Below are 11,415 nucleotides of genomic sequence, written 5' to 3' on the forward strand. Positions count from 1 at the left end.
CCGGGTTCCACGCCGGTGGATCATACATGGAGTAGTCATAATAAGGTACCGATGCGGAAGAAAAACGTGGGGTTCCTCATACCCAGCTTGTGGATGCGAAGAGTTCGCTGCATCGGATGACGAATCGAGGTGTTCCTCGGCCTCCTCCGTGTTGCCTCTTGCACGATGGTTTCCTCCCTCTATGTATGCATTAACTGCACTTTCCGTGACTGACCAATCCTCCCTGGAATCAAGGTTAAACAGAGAAGGTGCAGACAATCCTACTAATTTTTCAACTTTCTTAGTTATTGTCCAAGATTTCTTGTAAAATGTTATTCTGTAAGACAGGTTTCTCAAATTAGACGAATCGAAACAAATTCATGCTTAATCATGGAGACTATGTCAAGTTTCTCTATGGGGAGCTGAATATCAAGATGGTGAGGTTCTACATTATGCATAGCTAATAAGCGAGAGGCGATGAGACCTCCACAAATTCCTCCCTTCTCACGGTTAGTAGCAAGTCTGTTGGCTATCAAAGCACCCAAGCTATAAGTCCTATTACCTTGTAATGAAGCAGCTAGAAAGGCTAGATCCTGGATAGATATTTTACTTCCATTCTTTCTTGCTAGAACGCACTTGGTAATGAAATAAGCAAAGTAACGAATAGCTGAGAAATGAATGCTACTGATTTTACCACCATCCTCTAAGAAACTTCTTCCATGACAAATCATCTTGAAGAGGTCCAAGAACTCTTGCGGTGATCCCTTTATCTTCTCGCATGATCCCCATTGCGGCACTCGATTGCCGCACAAAAATCATTGAATGGCAAGTTGACAGTTTTATTATAAATTTTGTACTTGAACCATGGGGTTAGATTGTGACCAATTGAATTTAAAATCTTGCACTACCGACATAGTCGGCTTTGCATATTGGCATGGTTCACCATCAACAAAATCATCCAATCCCGCACGAGAGATTAGTCTTTGAACATCTTGTAAAATCCCCGCACTTCTCATAAAATCCACGCATGGGTAATAAGCGGGGTATACTCCTTCTTCTCGGTGAACTCTCATGACCTGTTGCACCTCTAATTCTTGTTGGTTGAGTTGGTGCCTACTCCCTTCCATTTTCTGAAATTTTTCAACAAACAATATAAAACTTGATTTGGTGACATATAATTGAGGGAAACTACCATAGGAACTTGCTAGAGTACTAATCATGCATCAAAACTAGTTTCTACCACTTAGAACAAGCATGCAAGCTCACTAAACATGTTACCTACAGCAGCAAAATATGCAAGATATACTCCACCAAACAAAATTCTACTTGGAGGGTTGGAGGAGTCACATACCGAAAAGCAAATGTGCCAAATTTCAGACAGAAATCTGGGCTGAGCAAAGAGATCAAGAAATTTGGAGTTCTTGAGCAAAAACACGAGTGAGAGAAAGCTGGTGTCAATTTTTTCGGGAGAGAGAAGAGTGTGAGAGGAAAAGATGCTAAAGTGGGGTAAAGGGGGGCCCACACACCAGGGTGGCGCGCCCCCCTTGCTGGCCGCGCCAGCATGTGGGGTGCCACCCTGGGGTGCCCCACTGGTCATCCCCAGGTGCTCCCAGGTGCCTCGTCGAAAAATAGGACCAACGGTATAATTTTTGTGAATTTTTGAAAACTTTGAAAAATGCACATTTCTGGGTGTTAAACTTATTATTACTGGGCAGAAAAAGATTTCGAAATCTCTAATTAACTAAGGAACTTTGCAAAATAAAAGTGCTACAGCAACTAGAGCAAGTGGAGGAAGAAAGAAATGTTGTTTACCTCCTCTATGCATATAAAAAGTATTTGTTAACAAGGTTGATCAAGTCTTGCCACCAAATAAATTTTACATAGCATATGAAGAAATAAACCTCAAATCAATCATGTTACCTTGAATTGTATTGATATGGATCCAATCATAATAGTTTGATATTCTTCTTTAGGCTCATATATAGGACAATCGATAGTTCCCACTTTGATAGTTCTCACATTAGAAATTGTATTAACTCCACATGCTTTTTCAATTCTCTTGGGGAAATAGACGGTGTGCTCCTTATCATCAACATTGAAAGTAACCTTTCCTTTATTGCAATCAATAACAGCCCCCGCGGTGTTAAGAAAAGGTCTCCCAAGAATAATAGACATATTATCATCTTCGGGCATTTCCAACACAACAAAATCGAGTTAATATCAATCGGTTATTAGTAACTTGAACAGGAACATCCTCACATATACCAACAGGAATAGCGAGTAGATTTATCAGCCATTTGCAGAGATATATCAGTCGGTATCAACTTATCTAAATAAAGTCTCTTATAAAGAGAAAAAGGCATAACACTAACTCCGGCTCCCAAGTCACATAGAGCAGTTTTAACATAATTATTCTTAATAGAACAAGGAATAGTAGGTATACCTGGGTCGCCCAACTTCTTTGGAACTTTGCCATTGAAAGAGTAATTAGCAAACATAGTGGAAATCTCCTCATTAGGAATTTTCCTTTTGTTAGTAAAAATATCTTTCATATACTTTGAATAAGGAGGCAATTTAATAGCATCAGTCAAAGGGATTTGCAAGAATAAAGGTTTCATCCAATCACAAAATTTATTATAGTGTTCTTCTTCCTTTGATTTTAGTTTCTTAGCAGGAAAAGGCATTTGCTTTTGCACCCATGGTTCCCTTTCATTACCATGTTTCTTAGCAATAAAATCTTCTTTAGTATACTTTTTATTTTTATCTTGCTTTTCAGGTTCATCTTCAACCTCTTCTTTATCGAAGTATTATTCTTATCATTATCTTTATCATGTTCATTACCACTTTCGGTTTCGAGCATCGAAATAGAAATACTATTAGGATCATTAACGAGTTCGGAGGATTCTACAACATTCTTATGTTTCTTTTTCTTTTTCTTAGATGGAGCACTAGTTTTAGTTCGTTGAGAATCTTGTTCAACTCTTTTGGGATGTCCCTCGGGATATAGAGGATCCCGAGTAGAAACACCACCTCTAGTTGTTACTTCATAAGCATGTTTTTCTTTAGAATTATTTCCCAACAAGTCATTTTGCACTTTAGTGAGTTGATCAATTTGAGTTTGAACCATATGAAAATGTTTAACAAGCATCTTAACATCATTGGAGGTTCTCTCCACAATATCATGCAATTCACTAATAGCTCGAGAATTTTCCATTAAATGATTCTCTACTCTCATATTAAAATTTTCTTGCTTAACAATATAATTATCAAACTCATCTAAGCATTGTGCATGAGGTTTTGAATACGGAATATCTTCTCTAGTAAAGCGTTCAAGAGAGTGTACCTCAACCATGGATGAAGGGGGAGTTATCTTACATAAATCTTCTATAGGAGGTAAATTCTTCACATCTTCGAGGTTTAATACCCTTCTCCTTAAGAGACTTCTTAGCTTCCCTCATATCTTCATCATTTAATTTAATCATACCCTCTTCTTCGATATCGGTGTTGGGGTTGGTTCAGGTGTAGTCCAATCATCATGATTCCGGCCTATTTTAGCCAATAATTCTTCGAGCGTCGTCCGGAGTTCTTTTCCTGAAAACACAACCAAGCACAACTATCCGGGTATGCCCTAGACTCAATGGTTAGTCCACTATAAAATATATCAAGTAAATCATGCTTTTCCAAATCATGGTCGGGCCGAGCTCTAATAAGAGAGCAAAATCTCGCCCAAGCCTCGAGCAATTTCTCTCCATCTTCCTGGTCAAAATTATAAATTCTCTGCAAAGCAATATGTTGAGCACTAGCAGGAAAGTATTTCCGGAAGAAAACATCAAGCAATTCTTTTGGACTTTTAATATAATTAGGTGGCAAACTATTATACCAAGTTTTAGCGTCATCCTTTAATGAGAATGGAAAGATTTTAGCAACAAAGTAAGTACGCTTCTTAACATCATCAGAAAACAAGCTACTCGTAGTAGATAACTCAATCATGTGTTCAACAAGCACTTTCTTTTTCGAGTACCACAAAAGGGTGTTTTCTCAACAATAGCTATATGAGATAGATCAAGAGAAAAATCATAATCTTTATCCTTAATGTTTATAGGAGATGTGGCAAATTTAGGATCGGGAGACAGTTTATATCTAACGAGCATGTTCGCAAGCAACTTTTTAATTTTTCTTGCATCGGTAGTAGCATTGCATTTTTCAATAAAATCATCATCAAGTTCCACATAATCTTCATCAAGATCATCACTAGAGTATTCAACGGACTCGGGTGAATTAACGAGTGTAACGACATTTTCATTAGGAGTTTCGAGTATTTTCAATTTGTCTAGACCTAGCAATTGTAGCATCTAGAAAAGATCCTAACGAACCATCATTATCAAGCACGGTAGAAGCATCATCACAATTATAAGAGGAATTTTCAGATTCGACAGAAGTACCAGCATTTGAAGCTTTTGGTGGTGAAACAAGTTTACTTATCACGGATGGTGAATCAAGAGCGAGCAGAGGTACTCGTGAGTTGTACCTTTTCTTGTAGTGGATGGTAATATGGCGACCTTAGTATCGCGAGGTTTACCCATGATGGAGAATTTGCAGCGAACAATATCAATCCAAGTGAACTTCCAAATAAAGCTATGCTCCCCGACAACGGCGCCGTAAAACGATCTTGATGACCCACAAGTATAGGGGATCGCAACAGTCTTCACGGGTAGTAAAACCCAATTTATTGATTCGACACAAGGGGAGACAAAGAATACTTGAAAGCCTTAACAGCGGAGTTGTCAATTCAGCTGCACCTGGAAATAGACTTGCTCGCAAGAGTTTATCAGAGTAATGCAGTTTTATAGCGATAGCAGTAGTGAAATAACAAGCAGCATAGTAACAGAGACAAGCAGTAGTGATTATAGTAAACAAGCAGGATTAAAATACCGTAGGCACGGGGACGGATAACGGGCGTTGCATGGATGAGAGAAACTCATGTAACAATCAAGCGTGGGCATTTGCGAGATAATAATAAAACGGTGTCTAAGTACAAAGCAATCAATAGGCATGTGTTCCAATTATAGTCGTACGTGCTCGCAATGAGAAACTTGCACAACATCTTTTGTCCTACCAGCCGGTGGCAGCCGGGCCTCAAGGGAATCTATCGGATATTAAGGTACTCCTTTTAATAGAGTACCGGAGCAAAGCATTAACACTCCGTGAACACATGTGATCCTCACATCACTACCATCCCCTCCGGTTGTCCCGATTTCGTCACTTCGGGGCCATTGGTTCCGGACAGCGACATGTGTATACAACTTGCAGGTAAGACCATAAACAATGAATATCATGATGAAACAATAACATGTTCAGATCTGAGATCATGGCACTCGGGCCCTAGTGACAAGCATTAAGCATAACAAGTTGCAACAATATCATCAAAGTACCAATTACGGACACTAGGCACTATGCCCTAACAATCTTATACTATTACATGACCAATCTCATCCAATCCCTACCATCCCCTTCAGCCAACAGCGTGGGAATTACTCACACATGGATGGGGGAAACATGGCTGGTCGATGTAGAGGCGTCGGTGGTGATGATGGCGATGATCTCCTCCAATTCCCCGTCCCGGCGGAGTGCCAGAACGGAGACTTCTGGCTCCCGAGACGGAGTTTCGCGGTGTGGCGGCGTTCTGGAGGGTTTCTGGCGACTTCGACTTCTCCCCGTGCATTTTTAGGTCGAAGGCAATAAGTAGTCCGAAGGAGGGCGTCGGGGGCCAGCCGAGGCCGCCACACACTAGGGCCGCTTGGGCCCCTCCTGGGCCGCGCCGGCCTAGTGTGTGGGGCCCTCGTGCCCCCACCTGGCTTGCCCTTCTGGCTCCGTAAGTATTCTGGGAAAATAGGGCCTTCTGTCAAAATCCCGAGGTTTTTCCTGAAAGTTGGATTTCTGCACAAAAACGAGACACCAGAACAGTTCTGCTGAAAACAGCGTTAGTCCGTGTTAGTTGCATCCAAAGTACACAAATTAGAGGCAAAACAATAGCAAAAGTGTTCGGGAAAGTGGATACGTTTTGGACGTATCAGCCTCCTTCTTCGAGGACTTCCTCTTCCGCCCGCTCTGCGGAGAGGAAGGCTGGTCGCGGATGACGAGGGCGCCGCTGCTGCGCCCTCTGGTCGGCGGTGGCGACGCCGGTTCCTTCTTGACGGTCGAAGGAGACGCCCACTCCTTCTTGACGGTGGTCGGCGTCGACCCGCCGGACCTGGACGCCGACCGCGAGCCAGACGAGGAGGAGGATGCCGCCGCCATCCTCCTCGGGATCCAGGAACTACCGTGCCGGCGTGATACGGTAGCCGCCATCGGCGGCGGCATCCCCAGGACGGGGGAGTTCCCGTCCTCGATGTGCGCGAGCACATTCTCGAGGGTGCGGCCAGGCGCGTTCCACCATCGTTTGCGGCCGGCGGCGTTGTTCCTTGCCGGAGGAGGAGGAGGGCCATCGTACGCCCGGAGTTCGCGTTCGTACCTGCGCCGGAAGAACGCGATCCACGATTCGTGGTTGTCGGGGAAGAACCGCGGATCAGCGCGTTGCTCGTCACTGAGAGTGACGAGCACCTCGTTGATCGCCGTTTCAAGTAAGTCCCCACCCGTTGGCGGCGGCGGGATTGGCACGCCGCATGCGCTCAGCCTCCATCCCCCCGGTGCGCGGAAGTCCGGCGGCGCCGGGTAGCCCGCCAAGTGGAGGAGCCGTCCCTCCCATTGGTGGAGAGAGCGGCGGCCGAAGCCGTTGTTGGCCGCACTGTCGTTCGCCATTGCTACCTCTTTCGAGTTTCAGGGAGATTTGGTGGAATGCGAGAGAGGTGAATGCGGGGCAGACGCGGTAGTTCGGCGATAAATAGAGGTAGGCGTGCGTGATACCGAGGCGACGGCATTAACCTCGACGCGTGGAAGCTACGGGTCCGGCGAATCCTGACCGGCGGCAGGCTTTTACAGCGCGCGGAAGACGATGCGATGAGGACGACGATCGGTGTCTCTCGCCGACAAGTTGGGGCCACCAGACGCGCGGGAAGTTTCCTCGATGTTTCGCGCGATTTTGTTTCGTCCGGAGTCCCCGACCGCTCCTCGGGGGGCCGGGGATGGCGTGGGATCGCCGGACGTATTTAGGCCCAAATCCGGACGAAATCGAGGAACCGGGGGCGCGACTGGGCTGAATAACGCCGTCCGGATTGGAAATACGTCGCTCGGGGGCCTAGTCGAGAAGACAAGTGGAGATGCTCTTAGCCCGGGTCGGGTCAGCTCAGCAGTGCCCACCTCATACCAAAAACACCTCTAGCTACGCTGAGATGAGAAGCTTAAATAGAGCTTCACAACCCGCTCAGGCTGGACTCATACCAGCAAAACTGTAGGGGAGTTCTATCGCGCCCCCCTCATACCCCCACCCCCACCTTTTTCTCTCTCTCATTTCCCCTCTTCCTTGTTTTGTGCGCATCGGGCCGAGCTGGAGCAAGGAGAGCCAGGAACTCTCGCCGATGCCCTTCGGCTTGCCGCCATCGACGAGGCCGGTCCTCCTCCCGTTCCAGCCCTCCTCCACCTGTAGCGCTACGGGGACAAGGCGCCGCTAGCCACCCGCGCCCGAGCTCCATCTCGGCCAGATGCACACTTCTCCGCCTCGCCTGAGCTCCGCCCCGACGCGCTGTGAACGTCCACGCACTTCTTTGCCTCGCCAGATGCTCCATGGCCGCCTGCGTCCGAGGTCCCCCTTCTCTCGACCTGCCATGGCCACCGCGCCCGAGCTCCCCTTCTCCCGACGTGCCATGGGCGCCGCGTCCGAGCCCCCCTTCTCCCGATGCGCACATGACTGTTGTTGGTCTTCACGCGGGCAACGACGAGATGGACAGCCACCGTATCTATTTCGTGGACATCGGCGAAGGGAAAGCAGCGAGTTGCTGCTGGCGGAGTTGCCTCGCCTCGCCGGAGCTTCCTCGCTGGAGTTCCATCCCAAAATTGCTAGGGACCCGATTTCTTTATATATGTTTACAGGGATTTGATTGCTTTTTATTTTGTATACAGGGAACCAGTCGTGTTTCATTTTTGTAAGAAGGGGTTTTTGTGCAAACTTTAGACCTCCTCAGCTATTCTCACCACATACAACCCACCAAACAACACACACACTCAGCATGTCTCCATTCGCCCGAGCTACCAAACACACGAGAAAATCTATGCTAAACTTAGTTGGAGTCAGCTTGTATGAGGGTAGATAGCACTTCTCTATTGGCCCGGGCCACCAAACACACCCTAAGTGATCACAAGTGTGCGCTCTTACTCCTCCCCACCCAAGGTGCTACCCTCTCCTCCCATATCCCCCTCTCTCTTGCCCCCACTCAATCCCCTCCCGTATCCCACCAAACTGGAAGCATTTACTCCTGGAGTCGGACCCCTTCGCGTCCAAGGAGGTAACCTCTCTCATATGGAATCCTTATGGGGATTTCTCGGTCTCCTCCCTGGATTGTAAGATTAACCTGAGACCAGTTTTCCTCTTGAATCTCTCATATGAAAAGCAAAGCCGTCGCAAAAAATCAAAATCTTAAAAGTCAAAATCTTTACTTGGTAGTTGGCCAAAGGGAGACTCCCTTTGAGTGAGCACATCAACAAGCGCCATGGCCCCACCGATTCCTAGTGCGCCTTGTGTGGTTAAGTGGAATTTTTACCCACATCTTCTTCTCATGTGATTATGGCTAAGTTTACTTGGAGTGGGAGTACGACTTTATGCCCACAAGTGTAAGGGATCGTTGAAATCTTCATTGTGAATTATTAACCAAAATTTATAGTTTGACGCGATGGGAGCACAAGAATACCAATAAAAGTTTAGCAATTAACACAGTCACTCTCAACCACACTGGTGAATCAATATTCTCAAGAGAAAAGTTTGTGAAGTGCAGTTGTTGTAACAAAAAACAAAGCAAAGTAAAAAAAAATCCAGTTTTCACCGGTAAGTTTATGTTTCTAACTTTCAGTGATTTAAAGCGTAGGCATAAGGTGATCTAGAGATGTTACTGTATGGATTCGTAGCATAGAAAACAAAAAAAATCGTACCGCAAGAACGAATAACAAGCCAAGATCTAATCTAGTAGATGGTAGCAACGAGGTGAAGATCAACGTACCCTCGAAGATCGCTAAGCGTTAACGAGATAAATCTCGTTGTTGATGCGACCGATCACTTGCCGCTTCAAAAGCGCGTAAAAGATCTTGACGGTGCCACAATTGATGGGATTCGTAGCATAGGAAACAAAAAAATTCCTACCGCAAGAACGAAAACACAAGCCAAGATCTAATCTAGTAGACGGTAGCAACGAGGAGATGAAGAGACTAACCCTCGAAGATCGCAAAGCTTAACGAGATTAGATCTCGGGGTGGATGTAGTCGATCACTTGCCGCTTGCAAAAGCGCGTAGAAGATCTTGACGGTGCCACAATCGGGCAGCACCTCCGTACTCGGTCACACGTACGGTGTTGATGAAGACGACGTCCTCCTCCCCGTTCCAGCCGGGCAGCGGAAGTAGTAGATCCTCCTCGGAATCCCGGCAAGCACGACGACGTGGTGGCGGTGGTGGTGGAGATCCCCGGCAGGGCTTCGCCTATGCGCTGCGGGAGAGATATGTGGAGGAGGGGCGCTAGGGTTTGGGGAGAGGGGGGTTCTAGGGCGCCGGCCACTTGGGGGCTGCGGCCTAGGAGGGCTTGGTGTGGCCGGCCCCTCCCCTTGGCTCCTCATTATATAGGTGGAAATCCCCAAGAGTTGTAGTCCAAGTCTTCGAATAAGACCCCAACAACAAAACCTCCCATAGGTGGGAAACCTACTCTCTTTTTTTTGAACAGGAAATGCCCCAAAGGGCATAGAAGCTGCATTAACAAACAGGCAGGTACAAAATTACAACAAGCCCCTTGTAGTCATCCACAGCACTGCTATTTCTAGAAAATAAGAAAAAGGGCTCGTAAAATGCAAAAGGACCCTAGGGCTAAAAGAAGAAAAGCAATCAGGCCCTTGGAGTCCTCCTCTGCCTTTCGCCGGCGACCTCCAGGCAGCAGACGCGCCGAGGTCAGAGAAGACTCTGCTCGCTTGTTTCTCGACGCCGGCGAGTAACCCTTGCCTCCTGCCGCCTTCACATCTCCGGGGACGAACCACTTGGAAACGAGAAGTCGTCGAGCACCGGCGCAAGGATCCGGGAAAGCCTCCGAACTGGAGGTTATCTTCATCGGCCACCATTTGGCCAGAAAGGGCAAAGGCAGGACAGCAGCCGCCGTCGCCAGGCCTCTGCTGTTGAACACTAACAAGAGCAGCTTGGGGAGCAGAGGAGTCAGCCCAGCAGGAAGGACTCACCGCCCGCTTAATTCCGTCACCATGACGGCGTCGAAGCAGTCGAGAGAGAACCTGCTGCTCAAATCCACGCTCCAAGAAAGAAGCCCCCAGAGAAGAGGAGCTAGAACTCCACCAGATCGGGGATCTGCAAGATAAAGGCCTTTTATTGATGGAGGTACCAGCAGCCCGCCTTCCCATCGCCTCCGACTCCGACCACCGGAGTACCGCGATGAGTAGGGAAACCACCAGCCGGAGCCAGATCCTGGCCAACGGATCTAGCATCCTCCTCCCGCAACAAGCCGAAGACCGGCAACAAGCCAAAGACCAGGCAAACCGCCAAAACACCGTAGATCTACACCTACTATGTACAGCCCTAACTCCGGCGCCTCTCCTAGTCCATCTCCGGCCGGCTACTCCGGCAGGGAGGACGCCAGAACGGCCCGGTCTCCGTCGGTTGACTCTCAAGGAGGGAGGTCGGTGGGAAGCCTACTCAAGGGGGAGTCCTACTCAAGGTGGGACTCCCACCTTTCCTTGAGGTGGGGTGGCCGGCCACCTTAGGTGGAGCCCACCTGGGACTCCTCCCCTTAGGGTTGGCCGACCAAGCTAGTGGAGTCCCTCCGGGACTCCGAATGACTTCCTATATATGAATCTTATTCTCCGGACCATTCTGGAACTCCTCGTTATGTCCTGGATCCCATCCGAGACTCCGAACAAAACTTCGAACTCCATTCCATATTCCATATCTACTCAAACGACATCAAACCTTAAGTGTGTCACCCTACGGTTCGCGAACTATGCAGACATGCACTACAAGAAAAGTTCTGATAGACAACGTCTCAAAATCGTCCGCTAAGGGGTATTTTTCGTCGCCTATGGGCCTAACCCGACGATATGGGTTCTGTTGTGGAAACCGCGTCGAGCAAAGTCCTACGACGATTTTTCGGTCCGTCGCGCTTGGGCGCCCTTCCGCCACGGAAAATCGGACGGGTGCCCAAGTGTTCCGGGATCCCGTTGGCTGCGCGGCGTCATGCAAGCGCGGCACGTGGCGCGGCACGCGGGTCTTGCGGTTAACGGCGTTAACCGGCGAAACCCCGTGGT

Source organism: Lolium rigidum, chromosome 5 (assembly GCF_022539505.1).
Source record: "Lolium rigidum isolate FL_2022 chromosome 5, APGP_CSIRO_Lrig_0.1, whole genome shotgun sequence".
In the NCBI taxonomy this organism is placed as follows: domain Eukaryota; kingdom Viridiplantae; phylum Streptophyta; class Magnoliopsida; order Poales; family Poaceae; genus Lolium; species Lolium rigidum.